The sequence below is a fragment of the Anoplolepis gracilipes genome, chromosome 8 (assembly GCF_047496725.1).
Source record: "Anoplolepis gracilipes chromosome 8, ASM4749672v1, whole genome shotgun sequence".
NCBI lineage: Eukaryota > Metazoa > Arthropoda > Insecta > Hymenoptera > Formicidae > Anoplolepis > Anoplolepis gracilipes.
Window position 1 is genome coordinate 12,410,001 of NC_132977.1, and position 23,779 is coordinate 12,433,779.

The 23,779-nt window shown below is 28.2% G+C and overlaps 1 protein-coding gene across 11 annotated transcripts in view; it reads right to left on the minus strand.

Moving 5' to 3' along the window:
* Positions 1 to 23,779, minus strand: part of Rh50 (Rhesus blood group-associated glycoprotein Rh50) — a 195,227-nt gene that overhangs the window by 135,043 nt on the left and 36,405 nt on the right. The window contains exon 1 of one of the 11 annotated variants that reach the window (XM_072898617.1): positions 9,078 to 9,417. The exons of the other annotated variants lie outside the window; for them this stretch is intronic. The gene's annotated coding sequence lies outside the window, so the exon portion shown is untranslated. Of the gene's footprint in view, positions 1 to 9,077; positions 9,418 to 23,779 lie in introns of those variants that run through there. 11 annotated transcript variants of the gene reach the window in all.

Here is a 23,779-nt window from a genome sequence, read left to right on the forward strand (position 1 = left end):
TAAAAACCATAAATACTTATGAATATTAAGCAGAATCGTACTAATATCGTTAGATATCCGGTTATTAGGACGTTTATCTTATATTATATTTACAGTTTTAATCTTTCTCAACTACCATCTTTATTTCCATTTATGCGACATATACTTTGCTCTCTACTGCCGTTATTAATTTATTAATAATTAAACACGTAAAAAAATTGTGACAAAAATGTTATAAAAATAAACAAACAATATATACTTTTGATTCCTAAATCAGATACAAAAGTTATTTAGTATAAATTATTTCAGTATAATTTGCTATGTTTGCAATTTTGATTGTATTTTTCTATTTTGTAAAAATTTAGAAACAAAATATACATGTGCATTCTTTTTGCTTTTTTATTCTTTATTGTTCTACGATTTACATGATGCGCGCTGCAAATCCAAGTGCTTTTTTTAAATATATTTTACGTGTGTCAATTCTGGACACATTTAACACACCTAGAGATGTGTTAAATAACAATACACTAACAACCCATTCATACGATACGGTTCTTTGACTGAATCGGTAATTTTGCCGAATCGGCAGCAATTGATTATCGTATTCACATGGTCAATTTTTTTCCATTCTCTTTTCGCTGTTTGCTTTTTTGTGTTCATTAAGTGCAATTTTTTGCAAGATGGATGTAAATATGTTTCTTATTATGTACTGATATCGCCGTCGTCAAGAAAGAATAAAAAAAATAATCAATAGAAGATATTGGTTACATCCTATTGTGAGGCAGAGATATCATTTGGGCTCTTTTCGGACACTTATGTGCCAATTGAGAAAAGATGAATTAAAATTTTTTAATTATTTTCGAGTGTCAATATCTACATTTGATAATCTGTTACAAAGAGTGGAAAGAACTTTGACAAAACAAAACACCTATATGAAAAAAAGTTCTGTATTTATTTTTTCCATTGTATTTATCTTCTTCAACACAATTGAATACGCTTGCCGTATGCGGTAATTTGGTAAAATAAACGTATCGTCTGAACATCGTCATTAAAATGTATGCGTCACTAGCGAGCAATTCGTTTTTTTACCGAATCATCTATACGATTTTTGTTGGCAAAACCGAATGTCAAAAATCTCCGAAACGGTGATTTTACCGTATAAGATAGACGGCGGTATTGTATGAACACGTATATTAAAATATATGCGCCAATGCAGAAGACGGCAAGAAAACCGATTTGGTGTCGTGTGAACGGGCTGTAAGAGTGCGTTATTTTTATTCGCATTAAACGTGTTAACGTATTTAACTAACGCGTTTAACGCGAATAAAAATAACACCTTTAGTGTGTTGTTATTTAACACACATCTAGGTATGTTAAATGTGCATACAAGGATTGACACACGTAAAATGTGTTTAAAGAAAGCACTTAGATTTGTAGTGTTTAACGCGAAGAGCACTAATCAACAGTTCCAAATTTAAGACAATTACGATCTCATAAGTCATCTTGCAAAAACGAAAATGACAAGGTTTGATATAACAATACTGTATTTGAACATATGTATAAACTAAGCAAAAAGGGTTTATAAATTTATATCTATGTATCAGCTGCATTAATGAGTGTCATTGTTAATATTAATTCATGTTTACAATAACATTCATATCAATGCAGTGATATTAACAATGAATACAATAATTAATATCAACAATAACAATAATTAATGCATTTGATATTAATTAATACATAGATATTAATTAATATCTCTTTTTTTAATGTGTTTTATTTGAAACAAAATAATTAAAGGACCCCGCACATTTTATAGGTATAAAAGTTTTCCCGGTCAAATTAGCTGAAATTTTAATATATTGTAATTTAGGTGGTGCTGATAAAAAATCTACGGACATAAAGCCAAAAATTCAAAGCTATAAAAGATACGATAGTTTAAAGTGAATAAAGTTGTAGCTTAAAAAATGCCTGTTTCTCAAAACATTATGTATATTAAGTTATATATGTATATAAATGCTTGAAATATATACAAGGTGTTCCAGAACAACCTTCCGTCCGTAAAATGACGTATTTCTGACACAATTTTAAGACAATTTTTCCTTTATCAAAATTTGATTTGAAGCGTAGTTTTTGAGTTATAAGAAAAAATAGTTAGCAAATCACACGTCGAGTACAGAAGGCAGGCAGGAGCGGCGCGACGCACCGCGAGCGCGGGCGCAGCTGACCGTCCGACGAGTGATTACCGCCGCATGAGTCGCTAACTATTTTATCTTATAACATAAAATTATGCTTTAAATAAAATTTTGGTAAAGAAGAAAATGTCTTATAATTACGTCAGGAATAAGTGTTCCTTAAAATAACGTTACTTTAATGACCAAAAGTTGTTTGCTAACTATTTTTGCTTATAACTCAATAATTACGCTTCAAATCAAATTTTGAAAAGAAAAATTGTCTTAAAATTATGTCAGGAATACGTCATTTTACGGACGGAAGGTTGTTCTGGGACACTCTGAATCACTCTGTATATATACATATCAATTAAGAAATAGAATAGAAATAGTAGGAAATGAGAGTGAAAGACAAACACGATAAGTTGGGGACATTACAATACAACTTCGTAGAACAAGAAGCGCGCAAAAGAGTATGTTCTACGAAGGAGTGAAAATGTATAACGCGTTACCAGCTGAAAGAGTAGTGAAAAAATTGAATCATTTAAGCGTAGGTTAAAGGAATATATATATAATAATGTAATTTAAATATATAATTTTATGTACTACAAATAGCTAAGAAAGCTAATAAAGATCAATCAATAAATCAATCAAATCTCTCTCTCTGTCACTCACTTATTCTTACCTTGTAGAAATATTTGATGTCTTCTGATGGATAATTGTATACGACTGGAATAGACTCGCAACGAGACGTTGACACACCGTGACACACCGAATAATAAACGAATTTTTTTTCTATTAGAAATTGTATCGACTTTGACGAATACACTCACACATACAGATGAAAGAATTTTCTCTAAGAATTTACCCTGAGAATCATGGTAAACGTGGCACAATATGGTATGAAAGATGAGAATGTTTTTGATTAATATTTATCACGACAAAAATAATAATATCTATCACAATAATAAAATATAAAATGTTTAATTAATTTTACTATGCAGTTTAGTAAAATTAATCAAACATTTTATATTTTATTATGATTTTATTATTTTTAATGTAACAAATATTAATCAGAAAAATTCTCATAAAATTCTTTCTAGACTGCGGCGACACCGACGCCGACAACAATCACGCGGCGTTGCCGAACGTGATTGACGCAAGATCCGCGAAACGCTATGTCTTGTGATTAATCGAAGCATTTGCATTGTATGTGAATGCGCTAATTTAGAAAATAATAATTTAACATTATACGCGCGTTTCGCCTTTTCTTTCTTAAGCGAGACGTGAGAAAAATGATTATGTTTATCTTTATTATGTTTTACGAACAAGATGTGCCACATATAAATGTATTGGTCGCTCTGAAAAGATCTCGCGTCAATCACTTTCGGCAACGCCGCGTGATTGTTGTCGCGTCGTGTCGCGTCGCATCGGCGTCGGCGTCGCCACAGTCTGGAAAGAATTTTATGAGAATTTCTCTGATTAATATTTATTACATTAAAAATAATAAAATATAAAACATTTGATTAATTTTACTAAACTGCATAGTAAAATTAATCAAACATTTTATATTTCATTATTGTGATAGATATTATTTTTGTCGTGATAAATATTAATTAAAAACGTTCTCATAAAATTTCTTTCATATCATATTGTTCCACGTTTACCATGATTCTCAGGGTAAATTCAAGAGAAAATTCTCTCATCTGTGTGTGTGTATTTGTCAAAGTCGATACAATTTCTAATAGAAAAAAAATTCGTTTATTATTCGGTGTGTCACGGTGTGTCAACGTCTCGTTGCGAGTCTACTCTAGTCGTATACAATTATCCATCAAAAGACATCAAACATTTCTACAAGGTAAGAATAAGTGAGTGTGTGTGTGTGTGTGTGTGAGAGAGAGAGAAAGAGAGAGAGAGAGAGTGTGTACATAACACGCACACACATACACACATATCGCGTGTAGATAACAGCTGGTCGCAGCGAGCGCCTCGCGTAATCGCTCGCGTCGGATAATGAATTGCGCCGCTTGTGCCTACCGCCCGTACGCGTGCCGTAATTCGCTACCTATTTTCTTTTATAACTTGAAAACTAAGCTTCGGATAAAATTTTGCCAAAGAAAAAAATCGTCTCAGAATTCATTCAGAAATACGACATTTCAAGGACAAACGGTTGTTTTGAATCACTCTGTATATATATATATATATATATATATATATATATATATATATATATATATATATATATATATATGTATGTATGTATATGAGTATAGTGTTTTGAAAAGCTCTCAAGGTATGCTGTAAAAATGTGTAATGAAAAGTGGGGGTTACATTTAAGAAATTAAAAGTGACTTTTATTATGTGACCGTCAAACAATCATTTAAGGTCAAATCATATCTTATGTCCTTCTCGAAACCATACAACTTTTATTTGAAACATTTTTTTATAACTCATAGTTTTTGAGATATTTAGGTATTTCAATATAAATGCCGCACCCTGTATATTGTATAATGTGTATGTGTGTTATAAAGTCCTATTTTAATCTATTATTCCTTTTATTATAACTTCACAAAATAAAATTTAATCAAAATGTGATCAAAATATTTGACATCATTAATGATCGCTTAAAATTCTTGCTTCATAAAGAAAACAGTATTCTTAATAATAACGATCATATAGAGGAAAACAATTCTTTTTTCACGATACCTTTTTTACCCCGTTTAACGGACAAATTTAATAACATCATTAGAGACACCGGCACCATAGTTTCTTATTCAAGTTTTAACAAATTTAATAAATATATCAAAGTACACAAGGATAAGATATCTAAGCACTCTAATACCCACGTGGTTTATAAAATCAAATGTAATGGCTGTGATGCATCTTATGTGGGACAGACCTGCAGGAAGCTTAATACCAGAATTAGGGAACATAAATAACATATGTATCAATCGGAACACCAATACTAAATCCGTCATAACTGACCATAGAACTAATTTTAACCACGATTTTAACTGGAAAGAAACTGAAATCTTAGATATAGAACCTCATTACAATAAACGACTGGTTTCCGAAATGCTCCATATTATATAAAAAACAACATAACAGCCTTAATTTGCAGACAGATACGGAATATCTACCCGATATCTATAATAACATTATTAAGAAACTCTTTGCCCCGCCACGCCGTTGACAATAGGTTTAAATAACATGTGTACAGTTGAACAGCAACATTTGTTTGCCAGTTCTCATTACGTGTGTACAAGCAGGATTACTGTCACCCAGGCCTTATATTGGTTACTATTTATGTAAGTTGAGTTGTTTTTGAATTATTTCAATTTTAATTTATATTCAATTTCATTTATTTATTACAATTTTTTTTAATGCTTTCAAGCTAATTGGTTTTTAATTATATTCATTTCTATTAATTCATTATTTTTAATTTCAATTTTAAGTTTCTAACTTTTGAATTTCGACGTTTAACTTGCAAAATATTATTGCTGTTCTGCTTGAATGTTATATCTCGTATGTAGATTAGCGCTTATTTTTACCGATTCCATCTTTTTCAGAATTTTACGTCAATAAAGTAATTTGGCGCGTCATTCTTTTACCATCTATTCTAAGATGATTACTGCACGTTATCATAGTATTAAACACTGCGCATACCGTCGGAATAAGACGACTTTTATACCTTTACTACTCTGCGATAATAATAATTTGACTTTGTAATTTATTTAATTTGCGTTGACTTTCCGCTTTTTTGTTGCGCTGAAGAAGGCCTGAAAAATCAGGCTGAAACGTTCAAATTAATTGTTAGTTCACTAATACAATACGAATATTGGGTTTTTTAAAGATTTCTGTTGCGCCCGTTTAGTTATTAAATTATCATATCGTTTTATATATTATAGCTCATTTATGTAATAATAAATTATTTAATATACAGTTACTTTTAATTATATCATGTATACTCGGCTCTTTTACGCCTTTAATAATAATAATAATTTATTTATTTATTGAGCCATTTACTAATTATTACAAAAAATAAATAATTTTATTTTGGTTTCTCCTAATTAATTAATTTCTTACTTGGTTACATTATTTAGAGAGAGAGGATTTTGATTATATCTATAATAAAAATAAAGTTATTGCAATTAATTGTAAATATTGAATAGGGTAAACTCGGGTAAGATGGCCATAGTTTTTTAAAATGCAAAAAACATACTTTTATTTTTGTTATTTTTTAATAATGTTTGACATATTATCTTCACTGAAGCTTAAATTACATAATATTGTCGAAATTAAAAGGAAAATATTTAATAAAAATTTCATATTATCAAAATGGTACGACATAAGCATTGGCCATTTTACCCAACTTTTAAGGAAAAGATGACCATAGTAACGGAAAGATGGCCATAATATTTATAAAAAAATAGTGAGAACGAAAATAAAAATTATAGGTCATATAACAATATACATATCTTTATATGTCTAACGTCGATTGAAATAGCTTAACTGTAATTTATTCGACGCTATAACAGTTTTAGTAGACAAATGAAAAACTTTGCAGGTAGTCAAAAGTAAAAATATGATATAAGATTCACAATATTGTTATTTCGAACAATAGTATGCACATAAACTACTGTAAATATCGATTATCTTTTATAATAACTAAAAAAGCGCACTATGTAGCGAATATTGAAAAAATTACAGCTTATGGCCATCATACCCTATTTTACCCTATCGTTTTTATTTATTTAATTTTCAGACCATTATGTAACAACTAGATCCATTAATTCTTCCATTTTGTAAGTCACTTTTGGATTGGCTGCAAAATCAGCAATTGATCTGGGACATTTCTTTTTTATTTTCTGATAAAGACTTTGATTAATTCAATTATTAGTTAATTTACAGGAAACCTAATCAATAGCGTAGAATGATTTCAAATTCTATATTATATGTATATATGTATATGAAAATTGAGGAGAAACCAAAAAAAATATTATGTTATCCGCTTTTCAAATAAATCAACGATTTAGTTATTCGGATCAAAATTGGTAATCATAGGCCATGGAGAGCTGGTGTGTTTGTTAAACAAAAAACTGAAGGATAAAAATATAACTTGAAGGAAACATAATCATGGTATTTAATAATATAAATAACATCCTAAGTTTTTTACACATAATATGAGAAAGTTAACATTGATTGACAAAAATTGCAGTATGTAGGTTTCGGCTTGTTTTCAAGCCATCCTAAGCGTTAAACAGTTACAAAATAATTTGAAAAAGATTTCTCTTATGAACTAAAGTAAGTTTTGGACGGTGCATATTCGTGTTTTTAACAGTTCAAATCTACTACGGGACGCGTAACGTATTTGCTTTATTTTCGTTGGGTGTGGTACGCTCACCGTTAATTTTCGAGTATTGTGGTCCATTGTTCGTTTATCGATTTGGGAGTCCACGATAGGATGTTGGTGCAATTGAAATTTATTTCCATGGATTTGTATCTATAAATTTCACCATCAAACAATCGGTGTAAATGTTGCGTGTATGCTGAATCAGTTCATTATTGCAATAATATTTGATGTACATCAAAGATGTACGTGTTTCAAGTTAACGACCTTTCTCAAACAATGGATATGAGAAAGAAAAGAACAATTGTCAGAACGTTAATTATAAAATAATAGTATCATTACGTAACGATCATGTCGAAATGAGAGTGTGAGTCATATTAATAAAATTGAGTGTTAAAATTATAAATTATAGTTGAGAGTTATGAGTCATTAAATGTCAAGAGTTAAGATGTAGTCCGTGAGTCCAAACAATTCGTATTAAGTGTGCATTGGTTGTAATAGTCTAAATTATTATACATTAAAATAACTTACAATTTTTGGGAAATCTCGCCAGAAGTGGTGCCAATACAAATAACTCGTTTTAAAAATAGCGTCTTGTCGTAGTTACGGTTGACTTATAAATGGTAGAAAACATAAACAGTTCAAATATATTTATTTGTTTCTGTGTATGATTGTCAAAGTTTTGGTAGATTGTTAATAACATCTCAGGAAGGCATTCTGTATCTGTTTGCAGATTAATGCTATTGCGTTGTCTTTTTATATGAAGTATTTCAGAGATTATTCTTTTATTATAAACCGTTTCTTTATTGAGGATTTTGACGTCATCTCATTTAAATTCATGATTGTGGCTCACGATATCAGAAATGGTGATGCAAGATATTGAAAATAAAGCACTTAACACCATAAATTTCAAAATATCTTTCTATTATAGATACGTAGATGATATCATCACAGCAGTACCGTTTGATCAAATTGATTATATTTTAAACGTTTACAATTCGCAACATTTACACCGATTGTTTGATGGTGAAATTTATAGATACAAATCCATGGAAATAAATTTCAATTGCACCAACATCCTATCGTGGACTCCCAAATCGATAAATGAACAATGGACCACAATACTCGAAAATTAACGGTGAGCGTACCACACCCAATGAAAATAAAGCAAATACGTTACGCGTCCCGTAGTAGATTTGAACTGTTAAAAACACGAATATGCACCGTCCAAAACTTACTTTAGTTCATAAGAGAAATCTTTTTCAAATTATTTTGTAACTGTTTAACGCTTAGGATGGCTTGAAAACAAGCCGAAACCTACGTACTGCAATTTTTGTCAATCAATGTTAACTTTCTCATATTATGTGTAAAAAACTTAGGATGTTATTTATATTATTAAATACCATGATTATGTTTCCTTCAAGTTATATTTTCATCCTTCAGTTTTTTGTTTAACAAACACACCAGTTCTCCATGGCCTACGATTACCAATTTTGATTTTTATAGGGAGCTTACTTATCTTAGATTAGTTATTCGGAGTTTGGTCAGCATTTGTTTTTTAAGCTACTATGAGTTACCTGTGAAATTTCGACGACTGGATGCGTGATATTTTTTTTATCTTTTTTATTCTTAAGCCACTGCGCGTACGTCGACTACGAAAATAGCGACTAGAATCGTGATATTTCTTAACTCTCTTCCTCCCTCTTTCCTTCCCTCTCCTTTTCTTTTCTTCCCTCTCTTCTCCTTCTTCCCACTTTACTTTTTCCCACCTTGATTCTTTCATTTTGCTATGTCAAAATACATGTGTATAACGATATGTAACGATAGCGTTGTTAAAAATTATATAATTGCTGTACTACAAGAGAAACGTCCAGTGTGATAGATTAAGCATGTTTATCTGCACCTTTATGAAATATATTTTTATTTCTAATTTAAATATTTTTGAGTATTATTTAATATTTTAATATATGTATGTATATGTATTTGTATTTATATATATGTATATGTATTATTGTATTTGATATTTTACAATCTCCGTATAATAATTTAATAGCGTATTCAATAGATAAAATGGAGTAAGAAAATTTTAATACAAAAATATCAATACAATAGTTTTCAAGCTTTAAATAAATGATCCACACTCATAAGAAAATCACCTATGCTAAAATCAATATCACCTGATTTATAAAAATCAGTAATAGATAACACAGATCAGTACGCGTAGTTATAAATCTGAACATAATTTCTACATGATATTATTAATAAACTTTGATAGTTTATAACTCAAAAACTATTACAACTTTGAAATTAAAAATTTTGTATAAAAATTATTTTTTATTTTAATTTTAGAATACATTATTAAAATATGCAGAGATTGTAAGACACTCTATATTATATACAATATTATATACTCAAATATTAATAGAAAATGTATTTTTCTATATTTTTCTATATTTAAATTTTCTTAAATCTTGTTCTTATATCTTTCTATATCTTTGTATATATAGTGTTTCTATTTTTAATAAAGTAAATATTTTTAATAATATAAATTTAACACAGTGTAATTTACTTACATAATGTACTTACATTTAATTATTCCTGTTATCCTTAATCCTTTTACTGCTCTTTTCAAAAGATTGCAAAAAATCGTGCAATTGTAAGTAGAAATTTTTGAAATTCAAATTGATTAAAAAAGTAAACGTCCGCAACAAACAACGTAAAATCTTTTCTGATTGTTGATCTGTTTTTCAGACCTAAGTTCGTTTGACCTGAAGTACACATTGTCTGTTTCGAGAAATACTGAATATGTCTTTTCGCTGACTTATATTTAAGTGTAGATACATTTCTATCGTTATTACAGCAAAAACATTTTAAGTTTTATTTAAAATTTAAAAATTCTAATAAAATTGAGAACTATAATTCTGTATGTTAAATACTGTAATAAATTAATTATAATAAGAAAAAGAGTAATAAGAGTGTTTTGTGTTTGTTATTTTGCGTGTAATTTTTGGGCCAATGATTCCTCGCACGCACGCACGCACACACACACACATTCACACATAAGGTATAAGTCCTCCGTGTAACCTCCTCATGGTACATCTTGGATAATGCCAATACTGGCGATAGAATATAGATTTTTGCAAAAAAGCAGTAAAAATCCATTATTTGCTTCAAATTATCATAACTCAGTGAAAGCATATCGTAGCACAATGATTAAAAACGCATTTTAAAGAAAAAATATTAATTTTTATAATACAATTAATAAAATTGATAGAAAAAATTTTGTTCTGCCCGTGAACGCCGTCAAAGTTGAAGTTTATTTTGTAATTTTGCAAGGATCGCTTTAAGGTAGCGCCATTTGTAGAAAAATCTTCGTTGAAGCATTGGAAAGTTGAAGTTTCAAGATTTAAAATGTTAGTAATTATTTACTGTAGGGGAGGCAGCTCCAATGACCTTGATCTTGACATATGTTGTCAAGGTCACTGTCCTGAGAAATGTTCAAAAGGTTTTAGCCGTCGCTCGTTATTTCTTAAAAAGTTATTAACAAAGAAAGTTTGACAAATAGGATATTATTATTCGTTCATAGGAGTACTTATATAATATCTTATATTGTATATTGTATAATTTTATTTAATTTATTTCATTTATTCATTTACATTTTCACTTTGAGGATACTTAATAGCCATTACTTCGAAAAAAGCATCTAATCGTTTTTCAAAATCAAATCTCTTTTTAAATATAAACTCTGTTAAATAATGATTAAAATGTTTCTCTTTACGACCATACTCTCACAAGGGAACTGTCGGAAGTGTCCCTTATCGATTTTAATGAGCTTTGGATATGTTGTAGAACATAAAAAAATATTAGACCCATATTTTTTTTTAGCGGCGTATCTCAACATTTAGAGGTTGAAACAATCCCTCGAAGAATAACGAATTTTTCGTTTTTAGCGAATATCTTTGAAATTATAAGACATATGAAAAAATGTTTTATACGAAAGTTTTATGGTATTTTGTACTCTTTACAATAGTATAATTGTATTTTTCAAAAATGTCAAATTTTTAAATTTACCCCATTCCCACCCCTTATTTTGCAAAATTTAAAAAATTTTTTAAGAATAAAAATTAAAGAGTATCGAAAGTCAAATTCATCCATGTATAATAATATGTGAGTTCCACGAATCAATTTTGAGAAAACAAGATGATAACTTCGTGCTATAGGCGCTGCGCTATAAGTTGTGTTGCGTTATTTCTTTAGTTGCGACACATTCAATAAAAGCCTCTTGTGTATATATTTATGTTGTGCATATATTCACACTGAGAGAAAAGTGTGTGATATTTGCAACTATAATTGCATAGTAAATTAATTTATAGTTGGGATTCTCATTTTTATAGTTATTATTGCTATGACATTAGTAAAAGTAACCTAATATGCATAGTTCTGGCAAATAATATAAAAATTTAACTATAAATTATGATAATTTGAAATATAATAAAATATCAAGTTACAAATGGTAAATTAACATTTACAATGGTAAACAAACATTTTTTATAATCACAATTATAATTATAGTAAATATGACGATAATGTTTATATAATTTCTACTATTTACTGATGGTACTAATTACTAAAAACTAAAAAATAAGTAAAAAAAAGATAACTAAAAATATTTGTTTTTTATGACCATATTAATAGTTTATATGATTATATTTCTAACTATAAATTTACTGAAGATGTTATAAAATCTACAAAGAAAATATAGTAGACGTGTTGCGAACATGTTTGATCACAGTAGATCCTTGCCGCGCGTGGCGCTACGAAAAAACCGTCAAAACATGTTCGCGCACGCCTACCGTACATACAGCGAATACGTATCTTAAAGATTTAATCGCTATTGTGTCGTTGCCATGTAATATCGCGGGATCTATTTTGTCTACGCTCAAACTGTATGCACATCGTAGTGTCGCGAACAAATTCAGAGTCAACAGTCTACTATTTTGCGGCATTGTCCATTGTCCGTTATACGTTACACTTGGTCTGGCACTCAGCACGTGAACGCAACGTCCACGTGCACGTATGTACATGTACGTTCGTACAAAAAACGTGTAGAAATCTGCTATTATCAGACAATAAAGAGAAGATTCATACGTGAAAAGATTTAACACAAAAATTCGTCATTTGGAAAAGGTAAGTACTTCTAATTACAAAGAGAATAAACTTGATAATAATGTATATGTAATAGCACACAATATTCTTTTTCAATTACAAGAAAATATTTTATCTATTTAATATAACGTAATATAAAATAACAGTGGAAAATTCTTATCTTTTAATGAATAATTACCATTATCGATACTTAATACGTATATTCCAAATACATTCCGAAGATTTTTGAGACGTCTTCGAAAAATTTTATAGATCTCGTTTAAACATGCACGCTATTTACATATAAATATGACAATTATTGTTTTACGTTTTTTTTATATTTTTTTATATATTTTTATATATTTTAGGTTAAATATATTGATTAAATATTTTTAAAATTACAATCATGTCAAATTTTATTGAAGAGAAGTTGGAAGCGTGGGGCCTTCAGGAATTTATTGAGAAATTTAAAGGTTATTATTTTATTTTTATTAATATACGACTGTGATAATTATGTCTATATTTTGTTTAGATGGGCAAATTGATAAGGAGGCATTCTTATACATGCCTGAATCTATGATTAAAGAATTGATACCTACAATCGGAAAACGTTTTTGTTTTTTACAAAATCGGAAACAATTACTTGAAAGTGAAGACAAAAGTTCATATTTGGTAAGTTGATTTATATATATATTCTATTTTGTTGGAATTAGTAAAGAATTATTTTCTTTGTGTTATATACAATTCTTTCTATTTTTTTACATCTAATCATTTTTTGCACTTACTGTACGAAAGTGTTTTTTTTCATCTTATTTTAAAACAATGAGAGAGAGACAAGTATTAATGTTATTTTAATTTCCATAATTAACATTGATCGTATAATTAAAGTTAATATTATTATTATTATTATTATTATTATTATTAAAGGTTATAGTTTCTTTAATATTATAAAGTTATATACAATCTGTAAGTAAATCTCTTGTATCAAAAATAATAAGAAATTTTTGTTTGTATTTGTTTTATCGAATCAATTATAATTTTCTAAAAATTAATATTAATATTGAATTTGTTATATATTACATAATTAAATAAAAATTTTTTGTATTTTCATAATTAGTAAACAACACACACAATTGTTTCCAAATATTATCTTTCGAAACACTATAATAATTTTATTATAAGTTTTCTAACATTTTAAATTAAATTTAATTGGACAGTCTTTATAAATATATATTGCAAGTTTTATATTTTATAATTAAATATTTTATTTAATTTATTAAAATATTTATTTATGAATATTATTTGATTTAGGAATATTCACAATCAGATAAATTTGACATAAGTGAATCTGAGGATACATGTAGTGTAGCAAGTAGTTCTTCGATAAACTCATTTCAAGATCATGGAAAGGTAATTTTTATATAGGTTTTTTATTATTTTTATATTAGATAATATTTTATATAAATTTTGCAACATTCTTGTTATTGTTATGTACTTTTACTAGTAGTATTGTACTTTTAGTAGGAGTTTGATTTATATAAAAAATAATAGTTTTTTATTACTTGTGAATTTAAAAATTTAAGAAACTGAATTATAACACACAAATTATGTAGCATTCTCTTTTTATATTAACAAAACATATTTAAAAATCTTATTAATAAAATGAATAAAAGTATGTATATTGTTTGTATAAATATTGATTTATTTTTATTTATGAAAGTTATAGTCAATTTTTCAAATATGTAATGTATATTAAATATCATTAAACATAAAAATGTTAAGCAATTCTAAGAATTTTTATTTATATTTTATGTTTTTCTTTTAGATTTTAAGAGATTTACTTTCTAAATCAGGCTGTGGTAAAAAAATTTTGGAACAAACACGATTGACTCCATCAGATCGCAGTAAACTCTGTCATTTGATTATTGACAAACTTCTTAACGAATCTAATAAGTATGCTATTTATATCTTACAAAAATTTTATATAGTACTTTCTTTCATTTTATTTATTACTTTATTTTAATATTATAGAATAACTTCTGAGCAATTTAAAAAATGGTCTGTAGCAATAGTCAGTGTTTTCAAATATGAAAAAACATCAACATCTATGTACCATCTAATGCAAAATTCAGACGTCTTGCAAACGGTAAACTTTGGGATAAATATAATAACTTAAAAAAATACATTAAAAGAGAAAAAGTAAAAGCAAATGAGGACGAAAACATTGAAAATACTGATTATCAAGAAGTATTACTCAAATTGCGGGCAATTCAACCGGATGATCCTAATCTGGAAAATCTTTGGAAAGAAACATATAAAGCAAGGAATAGAGGAACTTCGATTAATGCTTATTATGAAGAATATCCTATCTTAAAAACTTCTTTTGGTACAATATTGGTAATTACTAAAAAATTGTAATATTCTATAATTTACTCATAAATATCTTTCTAAGCTATTATCTAATTTACAATATTTTTTATTGTTAATTATTGCAGTTGCAAATTGATTTTAAAATAGAAACGGAAATAGATGCGCATATTTATCCAAATAAGTGGTCTCAAATTGCCTCATATATATTAGATCTTGCCATAAAGAAAGAAGCTTGCCTATCGTTGTGTGAGCTACATAATGGTATGTGTGTGTGTGTGTGTGTGTGTGTGTGTTTATTTTTATATATTTGTATATATTTTTGTTATAAAATAATTATTCTGCAGCTAAATATTCGAATTTGCGATAACATTTTATATTCATTTATTTTATTAGTCTTTTTTAAAATTATTGTTTAAATTTTTAAATTTGTTTCATTACTTAACACACATATGTATATGTATGTACATATGTATCTATATATGTATATGTGTGTATATGTATATATGTATATAAATATATAAAAAATTATAAAAATTAATTATTTTTAAAATATTTAAAATATATAAAAAAATAAAAATCAAATATTTATAAAAAAATAATATAAAATAAAATAATATAAATAATATAAAATAATTAAAAAAATATTTATATAAAAAATAAAATATTTAAAATTTTTAAATATTTTTTTAAAACTATTTACATTATATTATAATTTCAGATATACCCTCTGAAACATTAAATTTTTTTGTACTACCTCATTTATTTTCCCCATGTAATGTAAAAACAGGCAACAAAAAAAAGTGGAAACCTTCCAAAACAGAGATAGCAGAAAGTTTTATTTGTCGCATTCCTGTAAGCAAATTTTTATGTATTTTTATGTATTTTTAGAAAATCTTATTATTATATCTAAAAAATAATTTCAATATTTAACATTATTTTATTTTCTTTAGAATATAGCAGAATTGGAACCTAAGTTAGAAAAACGAAAGGAGAAACTAGAAGCGTTTGGATTACCACTACAACCAATGGTAGTTGTGATTGGATCAATTATAAATTTATTTTCTTTTTACGTTGTCGTAAATAACGTAAAATACGAGTCAACGAGTCTAATTAATGCAGTGAACTTGTGTTTCCAAATATTCTTTGCACTGGATGCAAAGTATCCAGTTGATTCGGAAATGCTGTGGTATTTTTTACAGTACCATGTATACAATATTAAAGACGCAAAATACACTTGAAATTTTGTATTTGTAGACACTATTTGGCACGATCTGCAAGAACTGATAGCTGCTTTGAGTGAGTGAAAAGTGATTTCCTCTATTCTTTGCTTTATTTTATAAAAATTTATATAACTTACTTTCATATATTTAATATCTATATAATAATATTTATATTTTTTAACGTCGATACATATAATCTTAATAATGATAAAGCACCAATTCTGTTCTAATATCTATTCTAAAAAATATATAAAACCGCATATGCAGTTTGAGCATCATACACACTTGAATTCTATTAAATATGTTTGTCAATTTAAAAATTGCAATCGTTTTTACTCAGACAAGAAAACACTTAATAAGCATAAAATACGTTGCAAACATTTTGAAGAAGCAATGTTAGAATCTAAAATATCTGAAAAATCCACAGTAAATGTAGAAGAAATAGAAAATGATTTTAATGATGAAATTAAAATCGAATCTGAAATTCGAATTCAAAAGTCAAGTTTGAATGAAACAAGTTTCGAAATGATAAACATTTATGACAACGAGATTAAATCTGAAAATAATACAGTTTTTGATAAAGACTCAAACATTGAATCTTCAAAAAATGAACTTTGTATACTAACACTGAAAATGATTTCTTCACTACACTCAGATGCAACATTATCTCGTATTCAAATTGATCGGATTACGCGTATGTTTCATTTATTTTTAAATACAAACTATGTAAATGATATAAAAAAATCTTTTATGGAAACAAATTCAAATCATGTAATAGAAAAATTCGATATATTTCAAAATATTTTTGGTGATCTTGATACTGAATACAAACAGAATAAACTATTAACTAAATTTGGATATTATGTTGAACCTGAACGAATATTCTTTGGAACTATAGATGTAAGAAATAAAAATGTATTAAATACTGAAAATGTGTATGGACAATTAATATCGTTAAAAAAAGTATTAAAATTATTTTTCGAAATAGGTGATATATTTGAAAAAACTTACGAGCATATCGACACATTGATGAAAGATGATAGTAACGAAATATGTAATATAATACAGACTCATTTTTGGAAATCAAAAATTTCAAATAATTCATCGATAACAATTCCTTTATTCTTATACAAAGACGCTTTCGAAATAGCAAATCCTCTTGGATCACATGCTGGTATATATAAATTATGTGGAATGTATATTTCAATACCATGTTTACCACTAGACTTGTATTCAAAATTAGATAACATTTTTCTTGCTCAATTGTATCATTCAGATGATTCGAAATTGTTTCCAAAAGAAAAAATTTATTCATAATTAATTAAGGAATTAAAGATTTTAGAAACAGAAGGTATTCAGTTAACAATAGAATCTAAAAATATTCAGGCATATTTTAAACTTGCATTAATTATCGGTGATAATTTAGAATTACATGGCATTTTAGGATTTGTCGAAAGTTTCTCTGCGGATAAATGTTGTCGATTTTGTAAAGTATCAAAAAATACATCTCGGAAGTTATGTTGCGAAGATGTCAAAATATTGCGTAATAAAGTAAATTATGTGAATGATATAGCAATTAACAACGTAACAATTTCGAGTATAAAAGAAAATTGTGCATTTAATGTTCTATCAAGTTTTTATGTAACTGAAAATTATAGTATTGATATTATGCACGATTTATTAGAAGGCGTATGTATATACGAAATGAGTTTTATTTTGTATTATTGTATCGTGGAACACAAATATTTTACTTTAGATACTTTGAACTGGAGGGTACAGTTTTTCAGTTTTGATCCGATGTTAAATCGTCCTCCTACAATTTCTAATTCACAATTACAAAAAAATTTATAAAAATGTGTGCTTCTGAAATGCTAAATTTCGTATTAAATGCTGGTTTATTATTTGGTGATCTTATAACTGATCACCTAACCTAATGACAAACATTGGGAACTTTACATATTATTGCGAAAAATTATTTCTATTACACTTCAATACAGTATTAATGAATCGACAGCAGATTTGCTTGAAAACTTGATTAACGAACATCATATGTTATACATAAATTTGTTTGGAGAAACTTTAAAACCTAAGCATCATTTAATGTTGCATTATCCTCGCGTTATGAAAATTGTAAGACCGCTCCGTTATTTATGGTCAATGAAATTTGAAACAAAACATCGCCCGTTAAAACAATATGCCCGTGCAATAAGTAGTAGAAGAAACATATGCTACAGTATTGCAATTAAACAGCAAATAATGTTAAGCAATTTATTAATAAAATTGCAGTCGGGTAATTTACCGTATATTACATATAAAAAAGGAAATTCATTAGTTTGTTACGAAAAAATATTAAAAAATCATAGAAATTTTACTAAAGTTAAAAGCGTCCGTTTTGGAAATATAATGATTAAAAGAGGGTCAATTATCTTAGTAAGAATTAACGACGACTTCCCTTTATTTGCTGAAATTGCAGATATTTTTAAAACCAAATCAAATGTATCTTTATTAACACCATCATGTTTCAGTGCTACTATCAAATATATGTTTGCAACGTATTATGATAATCATTACCAAGCTTATGTCATAAACATTTCAGACAAGTATGATGCTATAAATTTTGACAGCGTACAATTTTTTAAAGTATATACTTTAATTAGAAAAGCAGATGATAACTCTTATATTAGTTATTAAATTTAAATAATTTACATTTTAAGATTTTTATGAAAAATTTTGTTTTTAAATATATATATTTTATATGTTACAGTTATACTTTTCAATAACTAATATAACGTCGATATAATTAATATATATAATAGTTTATTTTTAAGTATTGTGCAGTTTAAGTTCTGATTAATTTTTGATTTATTATATAGTTTATTATATAATTGATTATATAATTTGTTTTATAATTTTAATCTAATAATGATGTAACAGTAGTATCTTTATGTTTAACAAATTTATACTTCACAAAGTGTATAATTCTACATTATTTTTAGTTACAGTTTTAATTTATTTCTAAAATACATTGTCACGTGAAACAAAGGATTATACTGAAAAATACATATAAAAAAATGATATGTACAATATTTTTGTATGTCATCAACCTAAAATAAACACTTAAAAAAATATTTATTTATATTTAAATTTGTCTCTATATTATTTCTATAATACAATAACAAAAAGCCTTAAAGGAAACTTTTTTTATAGTTGGATAAACTTTACAAACTGAAACTTATGGAACCACATAAACATTTAGTAAAATATTAAATAAGACATTTTACTATAACGTATGGTTTCTTAATCATTAAAATATGGTCATTATTATCATATTTATAGTATGACTTACTATATACAAATCGCAATTTATAGTATATAAAACCATATTATGTATATAATATTGTACTATATATATAGTACAATATTAAGTAGGACATTTTACTATGACGTATGGTTTCTTAATCATTTAATTATGGTCATTATTATCATATTACTTAGTATAAATTACTATATATAAACCACAAATTATAGTATATAAAACCATATATATGTTTGTATTAACGTATGTAAAGTTATATCAACAAGAATTTAAAATTAAGTTTGCTATAATTTGGCAATGTTAAAATAACTATAAAAATGTAGTTGTCCCCTAAACTCACTAAGATTTATAGTTAAATTATGATAATTGCAACTATTTTTTTTTTCAGTGTTGGAACATAAAAATAGATTAATCTTAATGACATAATACGCAACATATTAGAAAATAAATTAAAAAATAAAAGAAATAGTAATATTATATTTCACATTTGCATATATAATTGTAAATATAAATTTATATAATTATTAAATATAATTTAATATATAATTTAATTTAATGAGTTTATTGATTAAAAAATATTATAAAATAAAAATAAAAGAAGGAATCGAGAAAAAAGTTAAAATATCAAAAAAAAGAAGAAAGAAAGGAAGAAGAAAAAGAGGTTAAAATTATTACAAACGTAATTTCATATGAATAAGAATTTTTTGTTAGGCAGAACTAAAAGAATACCAACATTTGTTGCATGGATAAGGGAAACTGCCAAAAACCTTAACAGTATTCATCAATAATTTAAAAACATCTTTTTTAAAGAAATTAATACAGAATTTGTTCATAAATATATATCTTACATTTATAGCGCATATTCATTACAAAGATGATGTTCATAGAAAAAATGTGTTATGCAAAGCGATTTTTTACACCAAGAACAAGTTATTATTGCTGTTTCGACACAAATATCGCATTTTACTTTAGAATTTTTTTTAAAACCAAATTTTACTGGTGTTTCAAACTCTGTTGGTCTATTCTGTATGTATCCACTTTGAAACCACGCATATTTTAATAAATTTTGAAATCTGGGCGACAGGGGTGGGGGTGGGGTAAATTAAAAAATTTGACATTTTTGAAAAATACAATTATAATATTGTAAAGAGTACAAAATACCATAAAACTTTCGTATAAAACATTTTTTCATATGTTCTATAATTTCAAAGATATTCGCTAAAAACGAAAAATTCGTTATTCTTCGAGGGATTGTTTCAACCTCTAAACGTTGAGATACGCCGCTAAAAAAAATATGAGTCTAATATATTTTTATGTTCTACAACATATTCAAAGCTCATTAAAATTGGTGAGGGACACTTCCGACAGTTCCCTTGTCAGTAAACAACAATACGAAAGGATACATTCTATACACACACACACACACATACACACACGGGGAGGGTGCAAGGGGGATCTTTGGCCCCCCTCCTCCCGCACCCACCCCGTCCACCTCGCTTCGCATATACGTTGCAAGACAAAGCAAAATTCACATGGGTTTGCAACTTTCCACACGAAGCGAGGTGGACGATTAAAACCTTTTGAACATTACTCAAAACAGTGACCTTGACAACATATGTCAAGATCAAGGTCATTGGAGCTGCCTCCCCTATAGTAAATAATTATCAAAATGTTTTTTTAAACATCAGTCTATGACCATTTTTCGGAAAAATACATGAAGTTGAATTTGACCCTTTATAACACTAATTTTAAGTGATCCTTTAATTTTGTTGAGAAGTGCATTAGGCTCATTTGATGATTATTGATTTAACTGAAACTGACCTTGACTTAAAAGTTTAATAATTTTATTGCGTCAACACCCGTCAACAAGTCGTCTACATAAAAATCATGGTTTACATGTCGTGCGTCAATAGAAAATTCCTTTTCGTAAGTTTCTGCTAAATAATTAAGAATTCTTGTAGCTAAATACGTAGTAGATGAAGTGCCAGAAGTTACAGTTTTTAATTCATAAATCTCGACATCTAAGGCCGTATCCTCTCGCCACAGAAGTCTTTGCAAACGCATTTGTGTAGAGTGAACCTATATTTGTCGGTACATTTTTGTAATATTCGCGGTAAAAACAAATTTAAAAGTTCTAAACCGCAAAATGATTGACAATAAATCCTGTTGAACAATAGAACTTACCATAAGAACATCGTTCAATAAAATTCTAGTATTACTTTTACACGAAGCATCGAAAACAACTCTCAATTTTATTGTCTCACTTGATGGTTTCAAAACACAATAATGTAGTAAATAATACACAGGCTTTCCTTCATTATTCTCAATTTTATCATCTATTCGTTTCATGTATCCGAGTGCTAAATATTCTTACATAAATTGCGCATATTGTGCTTTCAAATTTGTGTCGTGAACCAGTCGTTTTTCTAACAACAGTCAATTTCTTCATCAGTTGGAAACTGTTGAGTCGATCAGAAAGTCTGTGCCGATTATTGGGCACTCTCACAATCAAAGCGCTCGCGCGTGTCGCTAAAAGCGCCTGCACGTCTGTTTGTTTACTAACAAGCAAAAGCGGTCTTTCAGTGACACTTTAATTGTCCGTTGGTGGTATTTGGTTGTAGTTTCGGTTCTGCGTTGAAGAATGAACGATATCGCTGAACATTGTCGCCATATAATGCATTACTACTTTTATGAAGAACTCAACGCTGCAGGACGGCTCATAGGATTTGTGTCTGATATCCTAAAAGAACGTGTGTCTGAAAGTGATTTGTACGTTCCGTGCAATTTTAACGTTAAAACGGAAATCTTAGCGTTAAAAACGCGAAGCGAATCGGGTCGCTCGTCAACAGTAGACACGGACAAAATCATAATTTTAGTGGATGCAAATTTGCATCTAATGGTTGAAGAAACCCGGGAAATTTTCGGTGTTTCGTACGGAAGTGTTGTCGCGCACCTCAGAGACGCTGGTATGTGAGCAGAGCGGATGTTTGAGTGCCGCACGAATTGAGCGACAGAAACTTGCAGCAGCGGTTAGATGCATGCGATTTGCTGTTTAAGCAGCATTTTTTTGAAGATAATAATCATCGGGGACGAAAAGTGATTATCTACAATAACGCGAAGTGCAAGAAATCATGAAGACCAAAAATAGTCATTCCCAAACTGCTACTGAAGCCGGAATGCACCCGAAGAAGGTGATGCTGTACATCTGGTGAGATATCAAGGGAATGATTTACTATGAACTACTCTTGGAGAACCAAACCATCGATGCTGCCAAATACTGCAAGCAACTCGTTTGAGAGAAGCTATTGCGCAGAAATACCCAGAATTAGCCAACTGGAGAGGATTGACTTTCCATCATGATAACGCCCACACACATCTTTGCGCACCTGCGAAAAACTGCTCGAGTTTTCCTAGAACGTTTTGCCGCATCCTTTGTATAGTCTTGACCTCACACCATTGGATTATCATCTTTTCCGCTTTCTTCAAAATTCTCTTAATGAAAAGAACTTCCCAAATTTGGATGCCATTAAAATTCACCTCGAGCGGTTTTTTGCGGAAAAATCTAAGATGTTCTGGGAGAAGGGGATGATTTACTTGATCAATGGGCTAAGGTGATCGAACAAAAGGGATATATTATTCAATAAAAATTCGTACGTGTAGATATATTTGAGTCCTCATTTGAAACAACGGGCGGCACGGACTTTCGGTGATCGACCTAATATTTCCTATGAAACTATCAACAACCAGAACCGAGCTGTAGATGATTTTGTGAAGAAATGTAGTCGGTGTAACAGAGTATTTACAGAAGAAACAATATTTTACAAAGGATAGGTTTGTGAATCTTAAAAAGTCCATGGGCCGTCGATAATACTCCGTCCGTACTATTGAGCAATTTATATATCAATATTTGTAATAGGTTTCCTCATGATTCCTTTTGTTTTCTTTTTTATTTTTTAATTGTGCCATTATGACACTACATTAGGAAATGTGTTTAAATATGCACTTTGTAATTTGGTCTCGAAAAGTTGCAGGATCCATTATTACATCTTGCGTATTTGCGTACCGTTTAGAGCACTGTGCAGTATTTATAAGTATCCCTTTCTGTTGTATGTAACACTAAAGATGATCCCAAAAACGGACGGAAATGTTGGAATTGAATAAATTTGTTTTTTTTGCTTGTAAAGAGCTCATGTTTTTATTTACGCTTTTATATTCTACGTTCGTCTCT